A 13,125-nucleotide genomic window follows, 5' to 3' on the forward strand; every position below is an offset into this window, starting at 1 on the left:
GCTGAAGGAATAGGACTTCTCTGGATTTTAGTTATCAGTATCTACCATGGACATTTGATTTGTGCCTACACACTCTACGTCAATATTGCATTCACCGAAATTTGGGTCGACCCAATCAGCTGCAGCCTGTATACACAGTGGCAGAGTTGGCAGGCCCCCAAGGCTGTCAGCTGCTCCTGTCACAGGCTGGTCTGTTGAGCTGCAAGTTAACACCAAGTTGCTGAGCCACAGATACTTCAGGCTGAAAAATCCCATACTGCTTTGTGAAACAACCAGAAATTGGGATATTCAGATGAGGTAGCAAAGATGTATGCAAGTGAAACTGCAGGAGGCCTATCTGAGAGTGGAATATTCCAATTGTCAAGCCACTGGCACAAATTTCACTGCGTTTATCTAAAGTGCTAGGGAGGATGGTCACATTCAATAATTTCACATTTCATCTGCAAGCCTGTAATTTAACTTAGGGCAACAAAGAGCATGATGGTCCAGTTGCACAGTAAAGATGCTAACGAACAGGCTTCTTTGCTTCCTACCACAGTAACCTTTTTTCGGATGTGCTAAAATCATGTTGCTTTCATTTAATGTCTTTCATTCATGTCCCCAATCCCTCTAGATTATGAGGTGACAAGTCTATAGTTTCAGAAGAACTAGTTTGAGATGATGTGCTGCCTTGTATTATGTTGTTCTTCACAGTTCCTCCTGATTTGCCTTGTATGACAAGTACTATACAAAATAAAGCTGTATCCCATGATGAAAATACCTGAGACTTTTGTTTTATTTCCATTACTGTAGTAGGTGGGTCAAAAAGATCTTGCTGTGATTTATGTCAAAGAGTGTTTTTCCTATGTTTTCTTCTAAGAGTTTTATAGTGTCTGATCTTACATTTAAGTCTATACTCCATTTGGAGTTTATTATTGTGTATGGTGTTAGGGAGTGTTCTAATTTCATTCTTTTACATGTAGCTGTCCAGTTTTCCCGGCACCACTTATTGAAGAGGCTGTCTTTTCTCCATTGTATGTTCTTGCCTCCTTTGTCATAAATTAGGTGCTCATATGCACGTGGGTTTATCTCTGGGCATTTTATACTGTACGATTGATCTGTATCTCTGTTTTTGTGCCAGTACCATACTGTCTTGATTACTATAGCTTTGTGGTATAGTTTGAAGTCTGGGAGCCTGATTCCTCCAGCTCCATTTTTCTTTCTCAAGATTGCTTTGGCTATTCGGGGTCTTTTGTGTGTCCATACAAATTGTAAAATGTTTTGTTCTAATTCTGTGAAGAATGCCATTGGTAATTTGACAGGGATTTCATTGAAACTGTAGATTGCCTTGGGTAGTACAGTCATTTTCACAATATTGATTCTTCTAATCCAAGAGCATGGTATATTTCTCCATCTGTTTATATCATCTTTGATTTCTTTCATCACTGTTTTATAGTTTTCTGTGTACAAGGCTTTTGCTTACTTAGGCAGGTTTATTCCTAGTTATTTTATTCTTTTTGTTGCAATGGTAAATGGGAGTGTTTCCTTAATTTCTCTTCCTGATTTTTCATTGTCGGTGTATAAGAATGCCAGAGATTTATGTTCATTAATTTTGTACCTGCAACCTTATCAAATTCATTAATTAGTTCTAGTAGTTTGCTCGTGGCATCTTTAGGACTTTCTATGTATACTATCATGTCATCAGCAAACAGTGACAGATTTACTTCTTCTTTTCCAATTTGTATTCATTTATTTGTTTTGCTTCTCTGATTGCTGTGACTAGGACTTCCAAAACTATATTGAATAAGAGTGGTGAGAGTGGAAATCCTTGCTTTGCTCCTGATCTTAGTGGAAATGCTTTCAGTTTTTCACCATTGAGTATGATGCTTGCTGTGAGCTTGTCATACATGGCCTTTATAAACAAATCGGACTTAATTAAACTTAAAAGGTTTTGCACAGCAAAGGAAACCAAAAACAAGACAAAAAGACAATCCCCAGAATGGGAGAAAATATTTGCAAATGAAACAACAGAGGATTAATCTCCAAAATATACAAACAGCTCATGGAGCTCAATATCAGAAAAACAAACAATCTAGTTAAAAAATGGGTGGAAGTCCTAAATAGACATTTCACCAAGGAAGAGACACAGATGGCCCAGAGGCACATGAAAAGATGCTCAACATCACTAATTATTAGAGAAAGGCAAGCCAAAACTACAATTATTAGAGAAAGGCAAGTCAAAATGAGGTATCAAGTCATGTCAGTTAGAATGGCCATTATCAAAAAATCTAGAAAAAATAAATGCTGGAAAAGTTGTGGTGAAAAAAAAGGGAACCCTCCTGCACTGTTGGTAGGAATGTAAATTGATACAGCCAGTATGGAGAACAGTATGGAGGTTCCTTAAAAAACTAAAAATAGAACTACCATATGACCCAGCAATTCCACTACTGGGCATATACCCTGAGAAAACCATAATTCAAAAAGAGTCATGTACCATAATGTTCATTGCAGCACTATTTACAATAGCCAGGACATGGAACCAACCTAAATGTCCATCGACAGATGAATGGATAAAGAAGATGTGGCACATATATACAATGGAACATTACTCAGCCATAAAAAGAAATGAAATTGAGTTATTTGTAGTGAGGTGGATGGACCTAGAGTCTGTCATACAGAGTGAGGTAAGCCAGAAAGAGAAAAACAAATACTATATGCTAATGCAAATACATGGAATCAAAAAACAATGGTACTGATGAACCTAGTTGCAGGGCAGGAATAAAGAAGTAGACATAGAGAATGGACCTGAGGACATGGGGTGGGAGGGCAAAGCTGGGGCGAAGTGAGAGTACATCAATGTATATACACTACTGAATGTAAAATAGTTGGCTGGTGGGAAGCAGCAGCATAGCACAGGGAGATCAGCTTGGTGCTTTGCGATGACCTAGAGGGGTGGGATAGGGAGGATGGGAGGGAGGCTCAAGAGGGAGGGGCTATGGGGACATGTGTATGCATATGGCTGATTCATTTTGTTTTGCAACAGAAACTAAGACAATACTGTGAAGCAATTATACTCCAATAAAGATCTATTAGAAAAATATGCTCAGAATATTAAATTACTTTTAAAAAGTAAATTAAAAAAACGAAAAAAAAAATTTCCTGAGACTTAAAGTCACTGACTGAAATGGATTGGCACGTAAGACTCCATCAGGTTTTCATAGCAATTAGGTGAATTGACAGCTGGATTAATCCACTTCCCAAGTAGGACCAAAAAGATTCTCAAGGGGGAAAAATAGAAAGTCTCCAAATCTTTTGGGGGTAAGGAAAGAACTATACAATCTCCTACCTGTGGTATTTAAAAGAAAGTGTGCAAAGAGGAAAAAAAGGAGATGATTAAAGCAATGAATGACATGAGAAAATAAAAGGAAGCAGGAGGGTAATGCAGGTGGCTAGAATCAGTAAAAACCACAGTAGATAATATCCTCTGACTGAATGTGTTATAACAACCTACCATCTTAAAAGAGATGGTAGGGAAGATTACTGCTTCAATCATGGAAACTTGGAGTTTCTTAATGACTCCTTGGAGAAAGGGGAAGTGTTTACTACCACACCAGACAAGTTTAAACTAAAAGGGAAGATGAAAAGAAAAACTCAGGAATCTAAAATTATGCACCCTTTCCCCCTCTGCGTGGTAGAAAAAAAAAATCCCAGAGATATTAATAAGGAATAAAATCACAGAAGTTTCAGGAAACTAGCATCTTGTCAAAGTAGCCAATGAATATTCAGAAAGGCCACTCATTCAGATAGAATTTTTTTAGTTTCAGGCTGGAAGCAAAGGCATTTTAGGATGAAGCAGGCAGAGTTGAAACCAACTCTCTAGATATGCAAAAAAGGATCATATATTTCCCAAGATTCCAGGCAGAATGAATTATTTGAGAGAAAAAATTGGCTAGAGAGGACTGTGAGTATAGAGAGTGAATAGAAATACTGGAATCTTTTATTTTATGAGTTTTATTCTCATCCAGAGAAATGTGTTGAGTAGCAGCTGGTGGTCTCAGGTAAAGTAGGAAGGAGAAAAAAATGTAATGTTAACATACAACTCTCTTTGGCAGATTATATTGGAACGTTGCAAGTTCCAGGACCACAAAACAAATTAGTGTATCTAAGGTTCAATTTCATATGCCTTCCTATGTACACATTTGTTTGTAACATTCTCTGCTGCTTACACTTTTCCCTTCTTAATTCTGAGCCTTGTTCCCCAATGTACAATATTAATCACTATCTCATATTAAATTGATACTCTAACAACAGAGATAGACGAATGGTTCAATGAACTATTTGGAGAAGAGCCAAAGATACATAATGAAAAAGCAGTTTTAGAATTTCATATAAAAACTATATTGAGAATGAAGCCAAGTATGCCTGCTGGATTCTAGACCACAATCCATGTTTGAAATGAAATGTGACAGTTTACTTATAGGATGTTATCACAAATGACTCCAAACCTAAATACATGAAAAAATATTAAAATAAAGAACTGCATTCTCTTCTTTACCCTGAGAAAATTCAAATTTGAATTCAAATTCAAAAAGAGTCATGTACCAAAATGTTCATTGCATCTCTATTTACAATAGCCAGGACATGGAAGCAACCTAAGTGCCCATCATCGGATGAATGGATAAAGAAAATGTGGCACATATATACAATGGAATATTACTCAGCCATAAAAAGAAACGAAATGGAGTTATTTGTAGTGAGGTGGATGGAGTTAGAGTCTGCCATACAGAGTGAAGTAAGTCAGAAAGAGAAAAACAAATACAGTATGCTAACACATATATACGGAATCTAAGGGGAAAAAAAAAAGGTTATGAAGAACCTAGTGGCAAGACAGGAATAAAGACACAGACCTACTAGAGAATGGACTTGAGGATATGGGGAGGGGGAAGGGTAAGATGTGACAAAGTGAGAGAGTGGCATGGACATATATACACTACCAAACGTAAAATAGATAGCTAGTGGGAAGCAGCCGCATAGCACAGGGAGATCAGCTCTGTGCTTTGTGACCACCTAGAGGGGTGGGAGAGGGAGGGTGGGAGGGAGGGAGATGCAAGAGGGAAGAGATATGGGAACATATGTATATGTATAACTGATTCACTTTGTTATAAAGCAGAAAATAACACACCATTGTAAAGCAATTATACTCCAATAAAGATGTTAAAAAAACAAACAAACAAAAAAATTTTCAGGTACAGCTGAAGCCCAGTACATAAATGTGTCCTCCAGAAAGATATGCCCAAGTCCAGATCCCTGGTACCTGTAAATGTGACGTTATTTGGAAATCGGGTGTTCGTAGTTGTAATTACATTAGGGATCTAATTTAATGGCGTCACCCTGGATTTGGGATGGGCCCTAAATGGACTGAGTGGTGTGCTTATAAGAGAAAGGAGAGGGAGATTTGAGACAGAGGCACAGGGAAGGTCACGTGAAGACAGAGGCAGAGACTGGAGTTAGTGTGCCACAAGCCAAGGAGTGCCAGGAGCCACCAGAAACTGGGGGTGGCAAGAGGATTCTCCCATAGAGCACCTTGCTTTTAAATTTCTGGCCTCTAGAACTGTGAGAGAATAAATTTTATGGTGTTTAAAAAAAAAAAAAAAAAAAAAAAGAACTGCATTCAGTTCACTCCTACAAAATCAGGGTGTCAAAAAACAAAATTAATTATGTCAAAATGTGAAATTAATAGGAACACTAATTTTACATTTGAATATCCAAGAAAACCTTGTTTTGCACCTTGATTTGTATCAACAGCAAGGTGAAAAATGTATACATCTCAATCACAGGAGTGTTATAAGGAAAAATAAAAATGATCATGCAAAATTTATATAAAAACCTAAGCATAATGAAAGTTAATTAATAATATTAATAAGTTACTTATACTACAGATTGCTTTTAACAAATATAATTAGAGAGAGAAGGGAAAGAAGAGTTGTTTCTGTGCTTTATAAACTTTCCCTTTTTTAATAATGTATTCTAAAATAAACAGTTCTTTATTGAGGGAGCTATAGTTCAGGGTTAGTTGTGTCTCCCACGTGCAAATTTTGTTTTAGTTTTATTGAGATATAATTGACATATAACATTGTGTAAGTTTAAGGTGCACAACTTGTTGATTTGATACACTTATATATTGCAAAATGATTACCACCACAGCATCAGCCAACACTTCCATCATGGCACATAATTACCATTTCGTTTTTTGTGGTGAGAACATTTAAGATCTACTCTCTCATACACATTTTTTTATTTTGAAATAATTCTAAAATTACCAAAAATATATCAAGGATAATACAGAGAACTCCCACATAGATTTTACCTAGATTTTCCAAATTAAAATTTTTGCTTCATGTGTACCCTCTCTCCTTCCTTCCATTACCTATCTATCTATATCTATCTATCTATCTATCTATCTATCTATCTATCTATCTATCTATCTATCTATCTATCATCTATCTTCTGTATCCACAGCCAGAATAGTACATAATGCTCTGTCCTCATCTTCTCAAATTGTCACAATTGGAGGCATACAATGACAATCTGTGATTTATTGATGATGTTAATTTTGGTCACCTGGTCAAGGCGTTGTCAGGTTTCTCCATTATGTAGTTACTAGCTTTTCCCTTGTAACTAATAATATCTCTTTGCAAAGACACGTTGACGTCATGCCATTACCCTGCTCCTCATCAATCTCTCACCTCTCCTCCCAGATTTCACAACCACTGATGATTTTTGCCTGAAACAATATTTATGATGGTGGTTATACAATGATGATTTCTGCTCCCCTCCCAATACTATCATGTCCTTCACATTTATTAGTAAGCATTCTTCTCTAAGAAAGTACTTCCCCACCTTTCTTAATATGTATTTATTAATCATTCACCTCTTTATGATCAGCATGAACTCATGGATTCCTCTTTCTGTTATATTAGGACAAAGTTTAATTCTTAGAATAGTATGCAATGCCCTGCTACAAGATGCTGCCTACTGAAGAAGGTTCATATCCTGCCACTAACCTACAAACATTCCATACTTAAAGCCATACTGAAATTCTTAAGTTCTTTAAATACAGCATGATCTCAGTGCCCCTAAGTCATTGTAAATGCTTTTCCTGGAACACAATTTCTCCCTTAACCATGTCTCCAATTCTATCTCTTCCTTTAGGTGTCAACTAATATTTTATTACCGCCAGAAAGATTTCCCTGAATTTTAGTTTCCATACTTGTAAAATTGAAGTTAATAGTGTCTATCCAAAATAGATGCCCTTAGTAGATATGCAATAGAATTTATTTTATCTTCCCTCCATTCTCTTCTCTCTCTCTCCTCCTAGATTGTAAATTCCTGTTGGGCAAGAATTATCTTTTGTTTGTCTCTCTGTCCACAAGGTCTTGCACATATTAAATGCTCAATAAATATTTACTGAATTAAATGGTGCAAAAGCATACTTAATACTCATTAATTATAAATTATTTTATAATAAACTTGTACTCATGTGACTGTACTCCCTGGACATCAACTAGAGCAGCTTAAATGAATTTAATGAAATGTACAATGAAATGTGAGATATGGAGATTCTTCTTCTGTAGAGGTATTACAAAATACTCATTCAGTTCTGGAAAATAAAGACACTTCAAGGAGGAAGTGAACAAGGAAAACAGGTAATTATTTCCTTCCCAGAATCATGACAAAAGTCGTATCCAAAATCACAAAAATAAATTCTTCCAACAAACATCTTTCAAGCAATATGTGAAAGTAATATCCTGGTTTTAGAATATTCTTCTTATTAAACAATTTTTAACTTTTAATTTTATAATATTTTCAGATTTGCAAAATTTGCGAAATGGTACAAGGATTCTTGTATATTCTCCACCCATCTTCCCCAAACTTTACCATCTTACATAACCATAATACACTTATCCAAATCAAGACATTAATGCTGATACAATACCTTTAATTAATCTACAGACCTCATTTAAATATCACCAATTGGGCCACTAATATCCTTTTAATTTTCCAGGATCCAATCCAGTATTTCACATTGCATTTAGTTCATGTATTTTTAGTATTCTCCAATATAGGACAATTTCTCAATCTCGTTTTGTGTTTCATGACTGTATTAATTTGCTAGGGCTGCCATAAAAAAAATACAACAGACTTGGTGGCTTATATAAGAGAAATATTTTCTCACAGTTCTGGAGCCTAGAAAACTGAGATCAAGGTGTTATCAGGGTTGCTTTCTTCTGAGATATCTCTCCTAGGCTTGTAGATTACCATCCTCCTCCAGTGTCCTCACGTAGTTTTCCCTCTGTGCCCTCTCTGTGTCATAATCTTTTCTTTTAAGGACACCAGTCATTTAAATTAAAGCCCACTCATAAGATTTCATTTTCCCTTAATTACCTCTGTACAGGTCCTATCTCCAAACATAGTCAAATTCTAAGGTACTAGGGGTTAGAACTTCAACAATGAACTTTGCGGGGGGATCACAATTCAGCCTAAAACAATGACTTTGACATTTTTTAAGAATACTGACTAGTTATTTTATAAAATATTAATTCAGTTTGTCTAATGTCTCCTTATGTTTATAGCCAGGTTACATGTTTTTGACAATAACACCCCAGAAGTGAAAACTGTGCCCTTTTCAGTGCATCATATCAGAAGATATATGATACTGATGTGTCATATTATGGTACTTTTAACTTTGATTACTTAGTTAAGGTGGTGTCTTTCAGATTTCTTCACTGTAAAATTACTCCATTTTCCTTTAATAAGTAACTATCTTGTATAAACATCCCTATAGTATGCATATTTTTGTCTACTAATTTCAGCATCCACTGATGATCCTTGTCTATGGCAATTATTGCATACCAAATGACAGTTTTCCAGTTCCATCATTTATTTTGCATTTAGCAATTAGAATACTATATTAAGAAAAAGTTTTCTTTTCTTTCCCATTTAGTTTTATTAAATTATTCACATTTATCAATGTGGACTCCAAGATATTTCCTTTATTCACAAGTTATATTCCATTGTTTTAATTATTCATTTTATTGCTTTAATGGTTTCAACATTGGGCATTAGAAGATCCTTCAACTTGGCTCCTCTGTCCTTTAGACAAGTTCCCATTAATTTTTGAGCATTTCCATACTTTCTTATATAGCTAAATGTTCTAGGCTCATTAGTACTTTCAGTGACCCAATCCTGGAATCAGCCATTTCTCTAAGGAGCCCTGTTTCCTTGTCGTGAAGAATTTATTTAAAATCTAAGACATCCATTACTACTATCAGAAAAGCCCACACATTCCTATAGCAACTGGTATATAAAGGACTTTGGCCAAATGACCAATTATTTAACAATCCATACTACTATTCTCAATATTTCTCAAATATTTCCTTTACATTAGAACAAAATTTTAAACAATATTCTAGGATCCAATTATTTTGGACTAATTTGGTCAATCATATTGTTTCTTCTTCCAAAACTCCAGAAACATGTGAGTCTCTAATCAGCAAAGAATACATGTACCATTCAAAAGTTATTTTTTCCCACAAAAGGGATTGTCTGTTTCCTCTAAACTAGATTTACAATTGTGTGCACAATATACAGTTGAAGGATTTTGAAGAAGGAGTAATAATGCAGCCTAACGTGTCTCATTACTTATTTTGTCACCTGGAGGATTCTCTACATTATTTTTTTCTTTATGAGAACTAATCCCCGATCCCCTTCACAGCTCTTTTTACAAGGCATGTTGTGCTTTGCATTACCACAACAAAAGAAAGCCATGTGAGAAAAAAAAAAAAAAGGAAGAAGAGAAAAGAAAATGTTTACAGAGGAAAAAAATCCCTCTCCTTCACTGTGGTTTTCTGTGTATAATCTTAGTTTGGCAATCGCAGTAACATCCATTAAGTTCTTGATGAATAAAATGTGTCACTCATAAACACTTCCAGAAGTGCCCTGATAGTTGTCAGGAAAGTATTTGCCAGCTATTCAAATAAAGACAGATTACTTGGATAGCAAAGGCAATCTAGCTTTCAATACCAGCATCTGGCCACTTACTAATATCTTTATCTCTCTGAAATCTCAAGAAGATTAAAGTTTTCCTGAAGTGGAGTCTCAGGTGTTCATTTTTGTAACCTAGCCCAGATTCCAGCCTTTCATTCCCCAGCCCAGGAAATACCCTACAGAAAAAAATGGTTTTTTGTGTTCATCAGAGCTCAATGGCATTTTCACAAATAGATGTGTTTTCAACCAAGCATAAACTTCCAATTTTATGTTGAATTTAACCTATCTCCCTTTTGGTAAAAGAATAAAAATTATCATTTTTGACAACACTACAGTATGTGGCCTCCATACAGGCTGTGAAATAATTTCTCTAATGTCTTAATTAATGGGTTTATTTTTCATGCAGGATGTGTGTAAGGAAAGAACCATGTTTCTCCTTCATCAAGCTGTATAGAATACTGCAGTGTTTTGGACCCTGATTGTATCAGAAATATAACTTTACTTTTAAAAGAATGTTGGGAGCTCTTAGAAGATTCTCAATTGTTCTCACTTTCACTGTCTATTTTTTCAAAATCAAACATAGTGTGATTTCCCAGACAATACATTTAGGAATGGTGGAGGAGGATAGGAAGGAGTGAGCTATGGTCTTTGGTCTCTTTGGAATTAATTTTAAACTTTTTTTCATCTTATCTTTCTCTTCTTGACAGGAGTTCTGCTTCTATCAGTGTGTCTCTTTCTCTCACAGATGATTTCCCTTAATATATACATACCTCTCTAGTGGCTGGCCAAATCTGTAACTGTTCAAATATTTTCAAATGTTACACAGATTTTATAAGAGTCCACAGTATATAGAAAAAGAAAATGAGAATATGAACTATAATTTTCCTTTGTATTAGGCTTGTCTATTATTTAGACTTCAGTAAATTTCATTATGACCCTGGGCTTACAACCACTGTTATTTTGTATAGTTAATAATATATTTATATATTTCTTAAAATGGTGAGGAAGATACGAGTAGTAGTTGAGATTGTGTTGGTTGACCAACTAGACATGCTTTTTTAAAATAATGTATGAGAACTTTGCACTAGATTTGGGAGCATGGGAGGAATTCAATTACCTGTCCCTTTTCCCTCAGCCTTCAAGGGTCAAATCTTAAGAGTAATTAGTAACCTCCAGTAGTGTGGTACAAATGCTTGAGGCAATAGTGCCAGATGTGAGAAACCCCTTGCTGAGAAGCCCATAGAGGGAGCTGGAAACAAGGGTGAAGCCATGAATCCAGACTGTGGGAGCCTGTTTATTACCAGATACTCTCTGTTTTGCCAAAGAAAAAAGGACAGGTACTAATATCCCATGAAGAGAGCTAACTGCTCAATACGGCAGAAAAGAAATAGGGGTTCGTCTTTAGCTTAGATCTCTGCTAGAGTTAGTTACTTCTATAGTAAATCCTCTGTGATTGCTGTAGTTTGCATTAGAATTTATGGAACAGTTCATAACTTAAACCATAGCATATCTCTCTCTCATATGTGTCCTAACTAAAGGACACCCTGCAGAGATAGCCTTTGCAGGATACCTAGGATAAAATACACCTAGAGCCAATGCAAACTACTAAGTTTTAGCAATTACCTGTGTAATTAGAGATAAAATCATGAAAAAGAAATGCCCCTTACTGTTGCTGCTTTCTTGGGTGAGGAAAGGGGCAAAAGAAGAAATGTACTCCCTTGTAAAACTTAATGCCTTTTCCTATGGAAGGAATACTTGTAGGGTATCATTAATAATAGTTCTCCAAATATACAACAGCTTATGGATAACATACCTTTGTAAAAAAAAAAAAAAAGATAAAGAAAAAGAAAAAACAATAAAACAAACAAAAAACCCTTCAATTTACAAAAAATAAAGAAAACTACTAAGCTCTCCTCACCTCATTTGTAATAACACTCATTGGTTTTCTTCTTTCCCTACTTTCTCTCTTATATCCTTTTCTCCCTCCCTCTCTTTCTTTCTTTCCCCCTTCCTCCCTTTCTCCCTCCCTTCCTTCCTTCCTTGCTTTCTTGCTTTATTTCTATTTTTATCTCTTTTTCCCCAAGTGAATACCTGCTTATAAAACCATGAAGCTAATAATGAAGGAAACAAAAACTAATAGCAGATACATAAGTGCGTATTTGCAACAGTAAACTACATAAGTCCCAAAGAGCTGGAGCAGCAAATGTTACAGTTTAGAATTGTAGAAGAGGGTAATTGTCTCATCTTTCTAAGGGCTGAAAACTTGAAAGAGAATACCAAATCAACTACCACTTATGCTGTTACTCCAGGATTTTTACTAATAATATGGTTCTCTGCCCTTTCTTGCTATAGCACCTGATTTGAGTTTCTCGTTTTGTTTTGTAGCTCAATGTTTCTCTTTCCTCAGTGGAATGTTGTTACTGGTGATGTTTATTAAGGGCACGATGTTATTAAACCATTTTAATCCTTTCCATTTGATAAGAATTGCTGAAAGGAAAGTCTGTGAAAGTCCAGTGGGGGCTGGAGGCACATAAATACCTGAAGCCAATTCCTTACAAGCAAAGTAGTCTATACTGCAAAGAAAAAAAAGAAAACCTTCATTGCAAAAAGTTTTCTTTCCCATCCTATTAATCTCTGTTATCTCTGTTTACCGTTTTGGATTCATCCTTTTTTTGTGCATGTGTGTGTGTGTGTGTGTGTGTGTGTGTGTGTGTGTGTGTGTGTACGTGTGGGTTTGTGTGAGAGAGAATGAAATAAGTATGCACAGATTAAACATAAATATGCAAATAATATGTGAGGGAGAAATCTAATGCATTGATATAACAAAACAAGGGAATAGGCAGTTCTCCATATTTCCAAAGTGTATCAATTTTTCACAGAACATATAAACAGATGGGAACAGTGTTGACTATGGATACTATAATACTGTCATTAAAGATCACAGACGTCAATAAGTGCATGAATACATAGAATTTGACTGTGATGGACTTCATAATTTCCATCTGTTCTTTTTACTCCTTTTCTCGAACAAAATGCTCTCATATTTAACCAAATTTCTGACCTAAATTAAAATATCAATATAAGTAATAATCTTCAGAA

This window comes from Balaenoptera musculus, chromosome X (genome assembly GCF_009873245.2).
Source record: "Balaenoptera musculus isolate JJ_BM4_2016_0621 chromosome X, mBalMus1.pri.v3, whole genome shotgun sequence".
Taxonomy (NCBI): domain Eukaryota; kingdom Metazoa; phylum Chordata; class Mammalia; order Artiodactyla; family Balaenopteridae; genus Balaenoptera; species Balaenoptera musculus.